This window comes from Medicago sativa, chromosome 6 (assembly GCF_051527215.1).
Source record: "Medicago sativa cultivar Bolivia chromosome 6, Bolivia_mono, whole genome shotgun sequence".
Lineage (NCBI taxonomy): Eukaryota > Viridiplantae > Streptophyta > Magnoliopsida > Fabales > Fabaceae > Medicago > Medicago sativa.
In genome coordinates, this window is record NC_140754.1 from 39,376,236 (window position 1) to 39,390,400 (window position 14,165).

At 35.7% G+C, this 14,165-nt stretch overlaps 1 non-coding gene across 1 annotated transcript; it reads left to right on the plus strand.

The window, feature by feature from the left end:
* Positions 1–8,330: 8,330 nt before the first annotated feature.
* LOC146915056 (small nucleolar RNA R71) lies at positions 8,331–8,436 on the plus strand. Its single transcript, XR_015017221.1, has one exon. It is a non-coding gene; the product is annotated as a small nucleolar RNA R71 (small nucleolar RNA).
* Positions 8,437–14,165: the final 5,729 nt, after the last annotated feature.

The following is a 14,165-nucleotide window of genomic DNA, read 5'->3' on the forward strand; positions in this document are numbered from 1 at the left end:
AGTTCTGCTGGGTTTTTGTTCCTTTTGTTATGCTGCACTGTTGTTCCTTTAGTTCTGCTGCATTTTTATTCTTGGAAAATTAATTCCAATCCAATTTTGATTCCTATTCCTGCTGCGTTGTTCCTTCTGTATTGTTTGTTTATGCGTTTTTGTTGTTGTTCCTTCTGTTCTTTTTAGATTTACCAATTCAATTCTAGTTTTTTTTTTTTAAATATTAATAATGGGTTTCAATTAATTTGAGATTTTGGTGAAGAATTTAATTAATTTTTCTGGGTTTATAAGAACATAGTATTTAAGATGATGAAGATCATGAGAAAGAAAAGAGAAGGGGAAGGAGAATGAGAATGTTTTCTTTTTTTAACGAATGATTCTGATAGTATTTTTTTTTTTTTTAAGAATGTTAAGGAAAATGAAATGAAGATGATGATGATTCTGGTGGGATTTTTGATTTTTCGGTTGTTTTCTTTCCTTTAAGATGATGAATAAAGATGAGAGTTTTATTTGGGGATGATTTAGGGAAGAATATGGAGAAAAAATTAGGTGTTTGTGGTTCATTATAACCTACGATAGATCTCTCCTTGATCTAACGGTCTCCATTTAAAAAAAGATCAAACGGTTAAAAATAAAAGATTTAGTAAGGTGTATGGTGGACCACCTATAAAGTTGGTTCACTTTAAACATTTAAGGTTAAAAACTAAGAAAGAGGACTAAAATAGTAAACGACAAAAGAGTTATGGGACCAAATTGAAACACTTAATAGTTAAGGGATCAAACTGAGAAAATAAAATAAGTTAAGGGACCGGGAGATGTATTAAGCCTATAAAATTATTAGTAATTTGGGATTTGTGACATGTTATTCGATTGTATTTGATTGAATGTTTGAATTGGGGTGAGTTTGCAGAAATTAAGTGATTTTTTAAGCTCTAAAGTGTACTTTGTCCGAAAATCATGCTCTCAGGTGTTGTAAAATGGGTTTTGGTGACTAATTAGTCGTGTTAGTTTGCTCAGTCGTGTTGAAAGGAAAGGTAAGTTTAATATTTGATAGACGTTTGACAAGTGCACCAAATACTATCGAAGTAGTAAAAATATCGATTCCACGAGGACTGTTTTTAACTTCAATAATTCAATCGCGTTATAGAAATAGGATGTGTAAAAGTTATTTTGAGTTGCCACTAGGCAGTAGATTTGGTTTGATTTTATGAAATCAAATAAAAGAAAATAGATTTAATTAAGAAAATATGGACAGAGATGAGATCAGGTATATCGAATTCTCTATGTTTCTTTGCCCTAATTGGTTACTGCACCTATTATTACTAATGATTCTCTAGTTTCACGATGGTTAACAAATTAGCTCTAATCAATCCCTTGAGTTAGGACCCTCTTCTTAAACTAAAGCCCCTAATTTCTTAGGTGGTCTAATAATCCTTGAAGGTTTTATGAACGTTAACCTAAAATCACTAACAAACGATTATCCATTCCTAGACTAACCATGTTTATTAGAACAATTTAATTAGGTCTAAGTCGAAAGCTATGGTCAGTAGTCATTCGTTCTCACAAAATCATGTTTATATTTGATCAGGATATAAAAAGCATTAAGAACAATTGAATTGAATAAAAACTAGAATATCATTAATAGCTAATAGAGTTTCACAGCAACATATATGAATTAGGGTTACATAGATTCATCTCTGACCTACTCTCTGAGAGATTTAGCTACTCATAATTGAGTTTACAAATAGCATAATCAATGGAAGAATTAAAACATACATAAACTGAGTTAGAGATGATGAAATCCTCTCCTCTGCAGTCTTCTGTGTGTTAAAATCGCACTTTAGCTCTCCAAAATCGTAATCCCCTTTGTTTGAGACTGACTTCAGCTTAAATAGGCAAGTTCTGATCGCCCAAAATCGTACCACGATGGTAACAATCGTACCACGATTAGTACTTTAAACCCTAATTTCCTTCAAAGCTCTTCTTGAAATCGTATCACGATTGGATGGATCGTACTACGATCCAGCTCCTTCAAAAACATGCTCTCTGACTTCAAGAAATCGTATTGCGATGGTGAAAATCGCAATACGATTGGCAGCTTCCAGTTCTTCCAATTTTGTTGCCTTTAACATCTCCTGGATACTTTATATTGCTTAGAACTCTATCAAAATGTCAAAATAAGTCCTAAAAAATTACGTAATGACAGCATGTCATCACAACCCCAAACTTGAACCATTCCTTGTCCTCAAGGAATTCATTTGCAACATTGACAGTCGACAGTAAAATAACAATTACCTGATCAAGTAATACCACCAAAAAGTTCAATCACCTTACCAGCTAAAGATGAGCTAGTTTGACTTGTTCGCATCCACCAATTCACAACTCCACGCAACAATTTGAATAGGGTTCCAGTTGACATGCAATCTACATATTACCATACGCTTGAAAAGTTTCTAAACGTCAATTAAAATCAATGTCAATGCACACTTTGAGGTCTTTAAGGGTTATAACGGGGCTTAGGTGAAGGTGGGATAATATTTGGATAAGTAGGCTACACAAAATTTGAGTTAGGCATTCCTACGAAAGTTAAGCACAAAATTCAATCCATCATTCATTCACCTTATGGAAGAACAATATTGCAAAGGTACTAGAGAATATTTATAACATTAGGGACAATCGAGTTTGAAGTTACTCGGATTTTCAATGTTTTGTCCCTTTTTTCATCATTCAATTTCATTTTTTTTTGATACGCCATTTTTGTGTGTATTTTTCATGATAAAGTTCATTCTTTGTTCTTTTATTCTCTAGTACCCCCACCCCAAACTTAGTTGGTTGCAAATTCCAATAGCAACCCCAAACTTAATCTTTAGCAACATTCTACAATGCCTTAACTCAAAAAAATAATAATAAAGGACAAATCCTAAAAGTTTCTAGGCTTGTAATGTAGTTTGTCACCGAACAAAAAATTCTAATCCTATCGGCTCAAATTGGCTAAGAAATGGATAATATATAACAATTAAAATCAGGGTAGGCTTCAAAAGGCTCACAGGACCAAGCATTTTTGCCTCAGTGTGCTAATGACAAAGACCAATCAACAGTAGAGAAAAATTGCAAGTTCTAGAAATGTAGTTGCATGGAATAATCTAATATAAGTAAATTGAAAAATAAAATTTGGCAATGAACCTTATGGCTGAGATTTCTGGGAGTTGTGACTACCTATCTTGAACTGCCTTACACTTCGCCTTTGAAATACCAAGTCACTCCTCCTTTTGAACTTTTGGAATATCACTTTGATCAAACAATTGTTACTAAACCGTAAAGAGTCAACTAACAAACAAATTCGTCAATAATAAACAAGTTCAGATTTATCGCAAACGGGGAAATAAGAAGTTCACGGACTTTTCACAATACATGAAAATAAAAACATTACGAAACAAAGTTCTCAAAATAAAACTTAGTGGGTTGCCTCCCACCCACCGCTTCTTTATCGTCACTAGCTTGACTGCCAAGGATCCTTAGAGGTCCTTTAGAATGAGTCCCACCCTTCCTTTTGGTAGGTCGCCACCTAGGTATGACTTAACTCTTTGTCCATTCACTTTGAAACTTCGATCTCCTTCAGGTGTCACTAGTTCCACAACTCCATATGGTGACACACTTTTGACCAAGAATGGTCCAGACCATTTTGACTTGAGCTTTCCAGGAAACAGCTTCAACCTGGAATTATACAACAAAACTAGTTGTCCATAGTTAATATCCCTAGGCACTAAGTTTTTGTCATGATACCTTTTCATCCTACCTTTATAGATGAGCGCATTTTCATACGCTCTAAGCCTCATCTCTTCAAGTTCATTAAATTTCAAAAGTCTTTTCTTACCAGCAGCCACTTGATCAAAATTTAGGGCCTTAATGGCCCAGTAAGCTTTATGTTCTAGCTCGACTAGAAGATGACATTCCTTCCCATAGACTAACTGATAGGGTGAGAACCCAAGATGAGTCTTAAAGGCTGTCCTATATGCCCACAATGCGTCATCTAATTTCCTAGACCAATCTTTCCTATTTGACGCAACTGTCTTTTCTAGGATCTGTTTCAGCTGTCGGTTTGAAACCTCTACTTGACCACTAGTTTGTGGGTGATAGGGAGTTGCAACTTTGTGCTTAATGTTATACTTTTTGAGCACATTTTCAAGAAAATTATTGCAAAAATGCTTCCCCCCATCACTGATCAAGACTCTAGGGGTTTCAAACCTAGTGAAAATATTCTTTTGAAGGAAATTGACAACAATTTTTGCATCATTAGCAACACAAGGTATCGCTTCAACCCACTTTGTGACATAATCAACACAAACTAGAATATGGAGATAAGAGTAAGAGGAAGGGAATGGACCCTTAAAATCAATACCCCAACAGTCAAATGGTTCAACTTCAATGATTCCTTTAAGGGGCATTTCATTCCGTTTTGATATGTTACCTGTCCTTTGGCATCTGTCACATCTTGTAACAAAGTCGTGGCAATCCTTGAAAAGGGTGGGCCACCAGAATCCACTTTGCAAAACTTTTGCAGCTGTTCTTTCTCCACTATGATGGCCTCCATAAGCTGAGCTATGGCAGTGCCACATGATACTATGTGCTTCCTCACCTACAACACAACGTCTAATCAAACCGTCAGTACCTACCTTAAACAGATAAGGGTCATCCCACAAGTAGTGGTTCGCATCTTTGAAGAACTTTTTCCTCTGAGGGTAGGTCAGATCATCAGGAACTATGTTATCGGCCTTAAAGTTCGCTATGTCAGCAAACCAGGGCCTTTCTCCAATAGCAAACAACTGTTCATCGGGGAACTCGGCCTTGATGGCCTTCTCCTTCTTTGTCACCTCATCATTCTCCAGCCTTGAGAGGTGATCAGCGACCACATTCTCAACTCCTTTCTTGTCACGAATCTCAAGATCAAATTCTTGCAATAATAGGATCCACCTCAACAATCTAGGCTTTGAATCCCCTTTGGTCAAGAGGTATTTAAGAGCTGCATGATCTGTAAAAACAATGACTTTGGAGCCTATTAGATAAGAACAAAATTTTTCCAATGCAAAGATTACTGCAAGCAATTCCTTTTCAGTTGTGGAATAGTTAACTTGATTTTCACTTAAAACCTTGCTTGCATAGTAAATTGCATGGAAAAATTTGTTCTTTTGTTGGCCTAGGACTGCACCAACAGCATAATCACTTGCATCACACATAAGTTAAAAAGGTAAATCTCAATCAGGTGCAATGATTATTGGTGCTGTAACCAACTTGGTTTTAATCAAAGAAAAAGCATTCAAACATTCAGAATCAAAATTAAACTCATTTTCTTTGACCAAGAGGTTACAGAGGGGTTTGGAAATTTTAGAAAAGTCTTTTATGAATCGCCGATAGAAACCGGCATGCCCTAAGAAACTCCTTACTCCTTTAACATTAACAGGTGGAGGAAGTTTTTCTTTAACCTCTATATTAGCTTGGTCCACCTCAATACCTTTAGCACTTATTTTATGCCCCAAAACTATACCTTCGGTTACCATAAAATGACATTTTTCCCAATTCAAAACAAGGTTAGTTTCGGTGCATCTTTTAAGGACAACATTCAAATGGAACAAGCATTGATCAAAAGACTTACCAAAAACAGAAAAGTCGTCCATAAATACCTCAATATTCTTCTCTATCATGTCAGAGAAGATGGAGAGCATACACCTTTGAAAAGTTGCCGGCGCATTACACAGCCCAAAGGGCATCCTAAGATAAGCAAACACCCCAAATGGACAAGTGAAGGCAGTCTTCTCTTGATCTTCTAGAGCCACTGAAATTTGATTATACCCCGAATACCCATCCAAGAAGCAATAAAAAGCTTGGCCAGCCAATCTCTCAATCATTTGATCCATGAATGGTAATGGGAAATGGTCCTTTCTTATTGCGGTATTCAACCTCCGGTAGTCTATACACATTCTCCAACCAGTGACGGTCCTGGTGGGTATCAATTCATTTTTCTCATTAGCCACCACCGTCATTCCTCCTTTCTTAGGCACCACGTGAACTGGACTTACCCATGAACTATCTGAGATAGGGTAGATTATACCTGCATCTAGTAACTTCAACACCTCTTTCTTCACTACTTCCTTCATTGTTGGGTTAAGTCTCCTTTGAGGCTGAACCACGGTTTATATTCAGCCTCCATGTGTATTTTGTGCATGCAATAAGCTGGACTAATACCCTTCAAATCAGAAATGTTCCACCCTAAAGCTCCTTGATTGTCTCTTAACACCCTCATTAATTTTTCTTCTTCTAAAGGTGTCAAGGTATTGCTGATGATTACAGGTTTAGAGGCATCTTGGGTGAGAAAAACATACTTCTAGTGAAAAGGGAGTTCTTTTAACTCTGGATTTTTCTCTCCTTCTCCACTCAAAATAGGAGCATCTATAAAGTAATTACCCCCTAATTCTTCAATTTTTACCGGTCCCAACTCTTGCTTGCTTGCCTCAAGTTGCTTGACACAATCACTCACTTCAAGATCTTCATCAGCATCACAACTTGCTATAGAATTCATAATTGCTCGTTCAAGAGGTTGTGTTGGTTGAGGTTCACGAGAGTCATCTTCAACTATTTCTTCAGCAACATCAATCCGGTAACACTTGGGGTTTTCATCTTTGTGCTTCATTGCCTCAAATATATTAAACACGACTTGCTCCTTATGGAATCTCAACATTAGCTCTCCTTTCTCAATATCAATTAACGCACGACCAGTTGCAAAGAAGGGTCTTCCTAGAATGAGTGGCATTTCTTCATCTTCAGCCATATCTAAGATCACAAAATCTGTTGGAAACACCAAGTCATTAACCTTGACTAGCACATCTTCAAGTATACCGAAAGGATAAGAGATTGACCGATTAGATAAAGTAATGGTCATTCTTGTTGGTTTTGGCTCACCACACTTAAGCTTCTTCATCATTGAAAGAGGCATCAAGTTGATACTTGCTCCTAGATCACATAAAGCTCTACCAATGTCTACCGGTCCAATGGAACAAGGGATAGTAAAAGCACCAGGATCCTTTAGCTTAGGTGGCAGCTTCTTTTGAAGAATAGCACTACAATTCTCTGAAAGTGCTATATTCTCATCATCTTTAGGCTTTCTTCTTTTAGTCAACAAGTCTTTCATGAACTTAGCATATAATGGCATTTGATCAAGAGCTTCACCGAAAGGAATATTCACCTGAAGTTGTGAGAAAAGTTGCATGAACTTCTTGAATTGACCTCCATCTTTTTCTTTCTTCTTGGCTAAGTGAGGGTATGGAAGCTTCACATGTGATGGAATAACTTGTGGTTTATCTCCATCTTTCAAGATTTGACTCTTCGACTTCCTCAAGATTGAATCCTCATCTATCAATTTCTCACTTTTTTCTCCCTCTATTTTTTTCTTCCTTTCATTTTCAACTACTCCATGATCATTTTCTTTTTCAACTACACCCTCATTATTTTTTTCAACTTCACCATCTTCCTCCATCTCCTCTACTACATCATCAGCTTTCTTTGGAGCTTTTGGAACTAAAGGTGTTAAAACCTTTTTGCTCCTTAATTCAATAGCATTACAAGACTCATTCTTAGGGTTTTCTTTAGTGTTACCTGAGAATCCGCCTTTGTTTTGTTCAGCCAATTTCTTAGCTAATTGTCCCAATTGAGTTTCAAGCATTTTCCTTGAGGCTTCATTGTTCTTTATTTTAGCCTCTTGACTCTTCTTCATCTCTTCAAAGTTGCCTTGAGTCATCTTCATAAAGTTCATCATAGTTTCCTCAAGAGCTGATGACTTTCTTTGTTGTTGTTGTGGAGGAGTAAGCATCTGAGAGTTCAAAGCGTTGTTATTTGAGTAGCTTAGATTGGGATGCTTGTTGATTCCTGGAGTGTAGTATTGATTTTGCCTTTGATAGCCTCCCATGTAGTTAGCTTCCTCACTAGATCCTTCGGGTACACATTCACCATTGGGATGTTCTTCACCATATAAGTCACACTTGATTGCAACTACTTGTTGTTGCTTGTGAGCCAAAGTGAAACCTTGAAACTCCTTAGTTAGAGCCTCTATTTGCTTGTTCATGGCTGCTTGATTAGCTAGGATAGCAGTTTGCTCACTTACCCCAAACACTCCTCTTTCTTTCTTCTTAGCTTCAGCACGATACTCATTACCTGCCATGTTTTCGATTAGGGCTTGAACTTCATGATCAGTCTTGCTTTGGAGACTACCTCCCACGGAAGCATCTAAGAACATCCTAGTGTTTGGTGTCACCCCCTCCGTGAAGATTTGGAGGTATTGTTTCTCCGTGAATTCATGATTAGGGCATCTCTTAAGAAGCAAATTGAATCGCTCTCAAGCATCATACAAAGACTCACCTTCTCCTTGCTTGAAGTTAGAAATCTCCATCTTCTTTTCCCAATATTTAGACATAGGGAAATATTTCTCTGGGAATTTCAGCTCTAACTCTTCCCATGTTTGGACATTCCCGTTTGGTATTGTTAACAACCAATCTTTTGCTCTTCCCGTCAAGGTGAAAGGAAATAGCCTTAGTTTCTTTTGTGCTTCAGTCACGGTGGCTGGTTGTACACAAAACTCACATGTTTTGGCAAAGCGGCTTAAGTGTTCATGTGGGCTCATGGCTTCGGTTCCATCGAATTGTTTGTCTCTTAAACCGTTGAGAACGGTGGTCTTGATGTCAAAAGCAACGGGGTTAGCTGGTTGAAAAGTGTGGGTCAGTTGACCGCGATGAGTTGCTAACCCATAGTCTCCCAATTTTGGTCTTGGTGGTACAACTTCTTCCATAGTTTCAGAGTTAGGAGAAGCAGTTGTTTCAGATTCAGTTGAGAGTGGCTCCGGTATCGGTGTTCGTTCACTAGGTGGCACAGATTGAGACAACCTTTGTAACCGGACAGCTTTCCGAAGTGCTCTAGCAGTCCTTTCTATCTCTGGATTGAACTCGAGATCGTCGGAACTCCTTTTACCTCGCATAAACAGCAAAATACCTTAGTAGCACTGCACAATGCAAAGTAACCAAATGAATACTAAAATAGAAAATTAAAAATAAAAACAGAAATTTAAATTGCAGAAATCCTAAATTATAACGTAATTGCCTTGTTGAAATAAATCAACAGTTCCCGGCAACGGCGCCAAAAACTTGATAGACGTTTGGCAAGTGCACCAAATACTATCGAAGTAGTAAAAATATCGATTCCACAAGGACTGTTTTTAACTTCAATAATTCAATCGCGTTATAGAAATAGGATGTGTAAAAGTTATTTTGAGTTGCCACTAGGCAGTAGATTTGGTTTGATTTTATGAAATCAAATAAAAGAAAATAGATTTGATTAAGAAAATATGGAGAGAGATGAGATCAGGTCTATCGAATCCTCTATGTTTCCCCTAATTGGTTACTGCACCTATTATTACTAATGATTCTTTAGTTTCACGATGGTTAACAAATTAGCCCTAATCAATCCCTTGAGTTAGGACCCTCTTCTTAAACTAAAGCCCCTAATTCTTTAGGTGGTCTAATAATCCTTGAAGGTTTTATGAACGTTAACCTAAAATCACTAACAAACGATTATCCATTCCTAGACTAACCATGTTTATTAGAACAATTCAATTAGGTCTAAGTCGAAAGCTATGGTCAGTAGTCATTCGTTCTCACAAATTCATGTTTATATTTGATTAGGATATAAAAAGCATTAAGAACAATTGAATTGAATAAAAACTAGAATATCATTAATAGCTAATAGAGTTTCACAGCAACATTTATCAATTAGGGTTACATAGATTCATCTCTGACCTACTCTCTGAGAGATTTAGCTACTCATAATTGAGTTTACAAATGGCATAATCAATGGAAGAATTAAAACATACATAAACTGAGTTAGAGATGATGAAATCCTCTCCTCTGCAGCCTTCTGGGTGTTAAAATCGCACTTTAGCTCTCCAAAATCGTAATCCCCTTTGTTTGAGACTGACTTCAGCTTAAATAGGCAAGTTCTGATCGCCCAAAATCGTACCACGATGGTAACAATCGTACCACGATTAGTACTTTAAACCCTAATTTCCTTCAAAGCCCTTCTTGAAATCGTATCACGATTGGATGGATCGTACTACGATCCAGCTCCTTCAAAAACATGCTCTCTGACTTCAAGAAATCGTACTGCGATGGTGAAAATCGCAATACGATTGGCAGCTTCCAGTTCTTCCAATTTTGTTGCTTTTAACATCTCCTGGATACTTTATATTGCTTAGAACTCTAGCAAAATGTCAAAATAAGTCCTAAAAAATTACGTAATGACAGCATGTCATCAATATTCATACGTCGTCGCCGGTAATAATTTAACACCAAATGAGGGAGAATGGAGATTTGGTGAGTTAACGCCACCACACACATCTCGTCCTCGAAAAAGTTACTTCTTTTCTCAAATGTCCGGTGTCATCTTTCTTGAAAAAGAAGGACGCTAACTCAGACATGTAACAGATGTCTGGTTCTCTTCTTCAGAACAATCCTCCCTCTTCAGATGTACACGCTAACTCCGTTGCTCCTTAAAGAGGAGTCATGCATGTGTTTGACAAATTGAATACTCATGCACAAATATAGGTGTCAACTTCTTTCACATGGATATGATCATATGAATGTCTCTTTGTTACTTCTTAAGTAGTGTTTTTGTCAATTTGATTAATGTTGTGAACCAAAGGATTACACCTAGTAATCAAGGTTGGTTTCATGGGTTGACTTGTACTTTTAGGCTCGTGCATATAATTCATAAAGTTTCTTAGTTTATGATTTTTCTTTTGGATATTTTGACAGGAAGAGGATGATTTTTATGTACGATAGATATTATACTCTACAAATATTGACTGCCCTTCTCAGTATTTTTCAACAGAGGTATTAGTTTACTAGTTTCCTTGGTATTCCCGATATTGTTACATCTTGTGTGGAAAGGACCCTTGCTGACTTCTTTAGGTTCCAGGAAACTATACTGGCTATCCACCGCGATATAACTCGGCTAATGGATTATGAAAAAATGATCATTGTTTACCTTCTAGGTGATAAGAAACGAGGCCTTGCTGGTTCTTACTCATCTTACCCGTGAAGCTGAGATAACCTTTTTGCTCTATCATAAATGTTTTTCCCACTACTCATAGAGACCATAAGATTCGATTCATTGATACTGTTTTGAAGCTGAGAGGAAGTTCTTACTCTTTTTTTTTTGAAGAAAAAGTTCTTACTCTTTTACTCAACAAAAGGTTGGATTCTTTCAATTTTTTTACTTTAACTTTGTGCTATTAGTGAACCCTTATCTAATGTGTGTTAAAATATTTGCTCGCAAGGTGTGCCGCAAGGGATACATTTTGGTTACTACAGATGGCAGGGTAAATCAACAAAGGGTAACTATAAGTATTCTTTGCCAGACTGCTATTTCTATTGAAACCTAAAGAATCCATCAGTATGTTCGCTGCTCTTATTTTTAACTGCAAGCCAAACATAAAATAAGTTGAAGGTTATGTCTTTCATGTAGTGTTTGAGTATGAGACTATGATTACATAGGAGTAGTAAAAAGACATCTACTTTTGACTGTTGACATTGGTTCTGATCCACAGTTAGCAATGTAGCGGCAGTTGCATCGCAAATGTAGGCTCTCTCGTCTTTCAAATTTGGTGGCCAATTGTAGCTGCTTGTGTTTGGGCGGGTTGTGTTGGTTGTAGTTGATTTCTGGTTTGTTCTGTTTTTGTGTGTTTATATTCGTTGACAAGGGAACCTTTGATAATTAAGAGACTAATAACAAACATAGTAGGTGGTTTTGATTGCTTTAGCTGGCTATTTGTGATTCATAAATTGTTTGCTGATTGAAACAAAATGACACTCTTGTAACACTAGTTTAACAGAAATATGATTAATAGTAATGTTGGCAAATTCCATGCAATATATTTATGTCACATTACTGTTATGGATGTTCTAGTAACACAATTGAAAATTGAAAGAAAAAGCCACATGGTAGTCAATTCTCATTTCATAATAGTGAATTAGCACTATTTTTTTTTTTTTTGATATTTTATTAGACTTTTTGCTTTGTTTTCTCTGCAGATGTATATGTGAATTTGATTCAACTATCATTCACCGGACGTGTTTTTCTGAGACTTTTAGAATTATAGGCTATCCGGGTTAGGATTCTCTCCATTTTCTATTCTCTCAAATTCTTCCATTACTATAGTTTTCGAAATATAAATACAAAAATGTGATATTTAATGAGTCCAATCTTTTGTAAACTTTTCAAAATATTTTAAAACTTACTAGTGGAGAGAATAAATGGAGAAAAAGAATGGACAAGTCCTAACTCGGGCTATTATCATGTTTCTTTTTCTTTGGTTGCTTTTTTGGTTCATCAATGTTTCTTTTGAATTATTAGACAACCAACAAGGACATGAATCATTATTAAGTTTGTTTAATGCAAGGGACTTGTGAGCAGTGAAATCTTATAATTCCTCTTCTATTTTTATTTTTCTTTTATTTGTTTTTTTCTTTATAATGTGTTTTGGTTTTAGTTTAGTCCTCTAAATATGCATATTTTTATCATAAAATGAAAGATTATAGTTTCAGGCTGATTTGTTTCAGAACATATATATATAGGGTTATGTTACAAGACACCCTTTGGTGGTGTCTTTTATCAAGCAACACCTTAAGGTGTGATTTTCACTTTTTAGTTATAACTTTGCTAAAAGACACCTTCATAAAAGTAAGTTGGTGTCTTTTCGCAAAAGCTCATAGAGTAACTTGATAAAAGACACATTCACAAAAGGTGTCTTCTATCATAACCCATATATATATATATATATATATATATATATATATATATATATATATATATATATATATATATATTTAATCGGAGGGTTGTATATTAACTTTTTTTTTTTGAGGTAGAGATTTCACATCGGTGGTAAATATGACTGATGTGAAATATACATTTTTCACATCAGTTTCTTCGGTACAGCCGATGTGAAATCCTCTGTTTTTGGTTTAATTGATCATATGTCAAATCAGTGATTGGCTGCCAGATGTGGAAAAGCACATACCACAACGGTTCCCAGCCCGATGTGAAAAGCTGTTGACTTACAACATCACCTTTAGTTACATCGGGCGCCACCCGATGTGAAAAGTGAATTCCAACCGATGTGAAATCTCATTTCTGTAGTACACAAATTAAGGAATAGAATAAAATAGTCAAATGTCATAGCAATTTTACCAAATTATCCTAACCACCTATTGGTTTGTTTTTCATTAAAGAAAAGTTAATACTTTGGAAGTAGTGTAACACAGTATTAATTGAAGGGTACAATTGAAAAGAAAAAATTATCATTGCATTGAAAACCGAAAGTGACATTTATTTTGAAACAAATTTTTTTGGCTAAAACGACACTCATTTTGAAACAGAGGGAGTATATAGAAACATTATAGGTGGTAGTTGCCACCCCAGCCATTATTGCTAACAATTATATAGAAACATTATTGGTGGTTGTTGCCACCCTAGCCATTATTAATGTAATTATATTAAATAGTAATTTCTTTTGAAAGAAAGATTTTTTTTTTTTTGACAAATTGATAGAAAGATTATAGGCTTATTTGATTCAATAGTCCCTCAAATAATTTCAAGTTTTCATTTTGGTCCCACAATTAATAAAACGTACATTTTAGTCCTTTACTTTTTCCTCTGTTTGCCAAATAAATCCAAACTGTTAATCCATCATAGACATTTGAGATTTAACTTAACATCTAGGAATTTATTTGGCAAACGGAGAAAAAAGTAAGGGACCAAAAGGTACGTTTTATAAATTGTGGGACCAAAATGAAAACTTGAAATTATTTGAGGGACCATTGGATCAAATTAAGGCAAGATTATATTATATGGTACCCCCTCCATTTTAAAATGAGTGTTACTTTAGCCAAAAAAAATTGCTTCAAAATGAATGTCACTTTACATTTTCAATACAACTTTAATTTTTTTTCTTCCAACTTTACCCTCAATAAATAATCAAACTTTTCTCTCACACAATTTCCAATGCAACTTTAAGTTTGTCTTTTTCATATAAAGTAAGGGCAGTTTAGCAAAGTGTGCAATTGGCTAAAGCAACA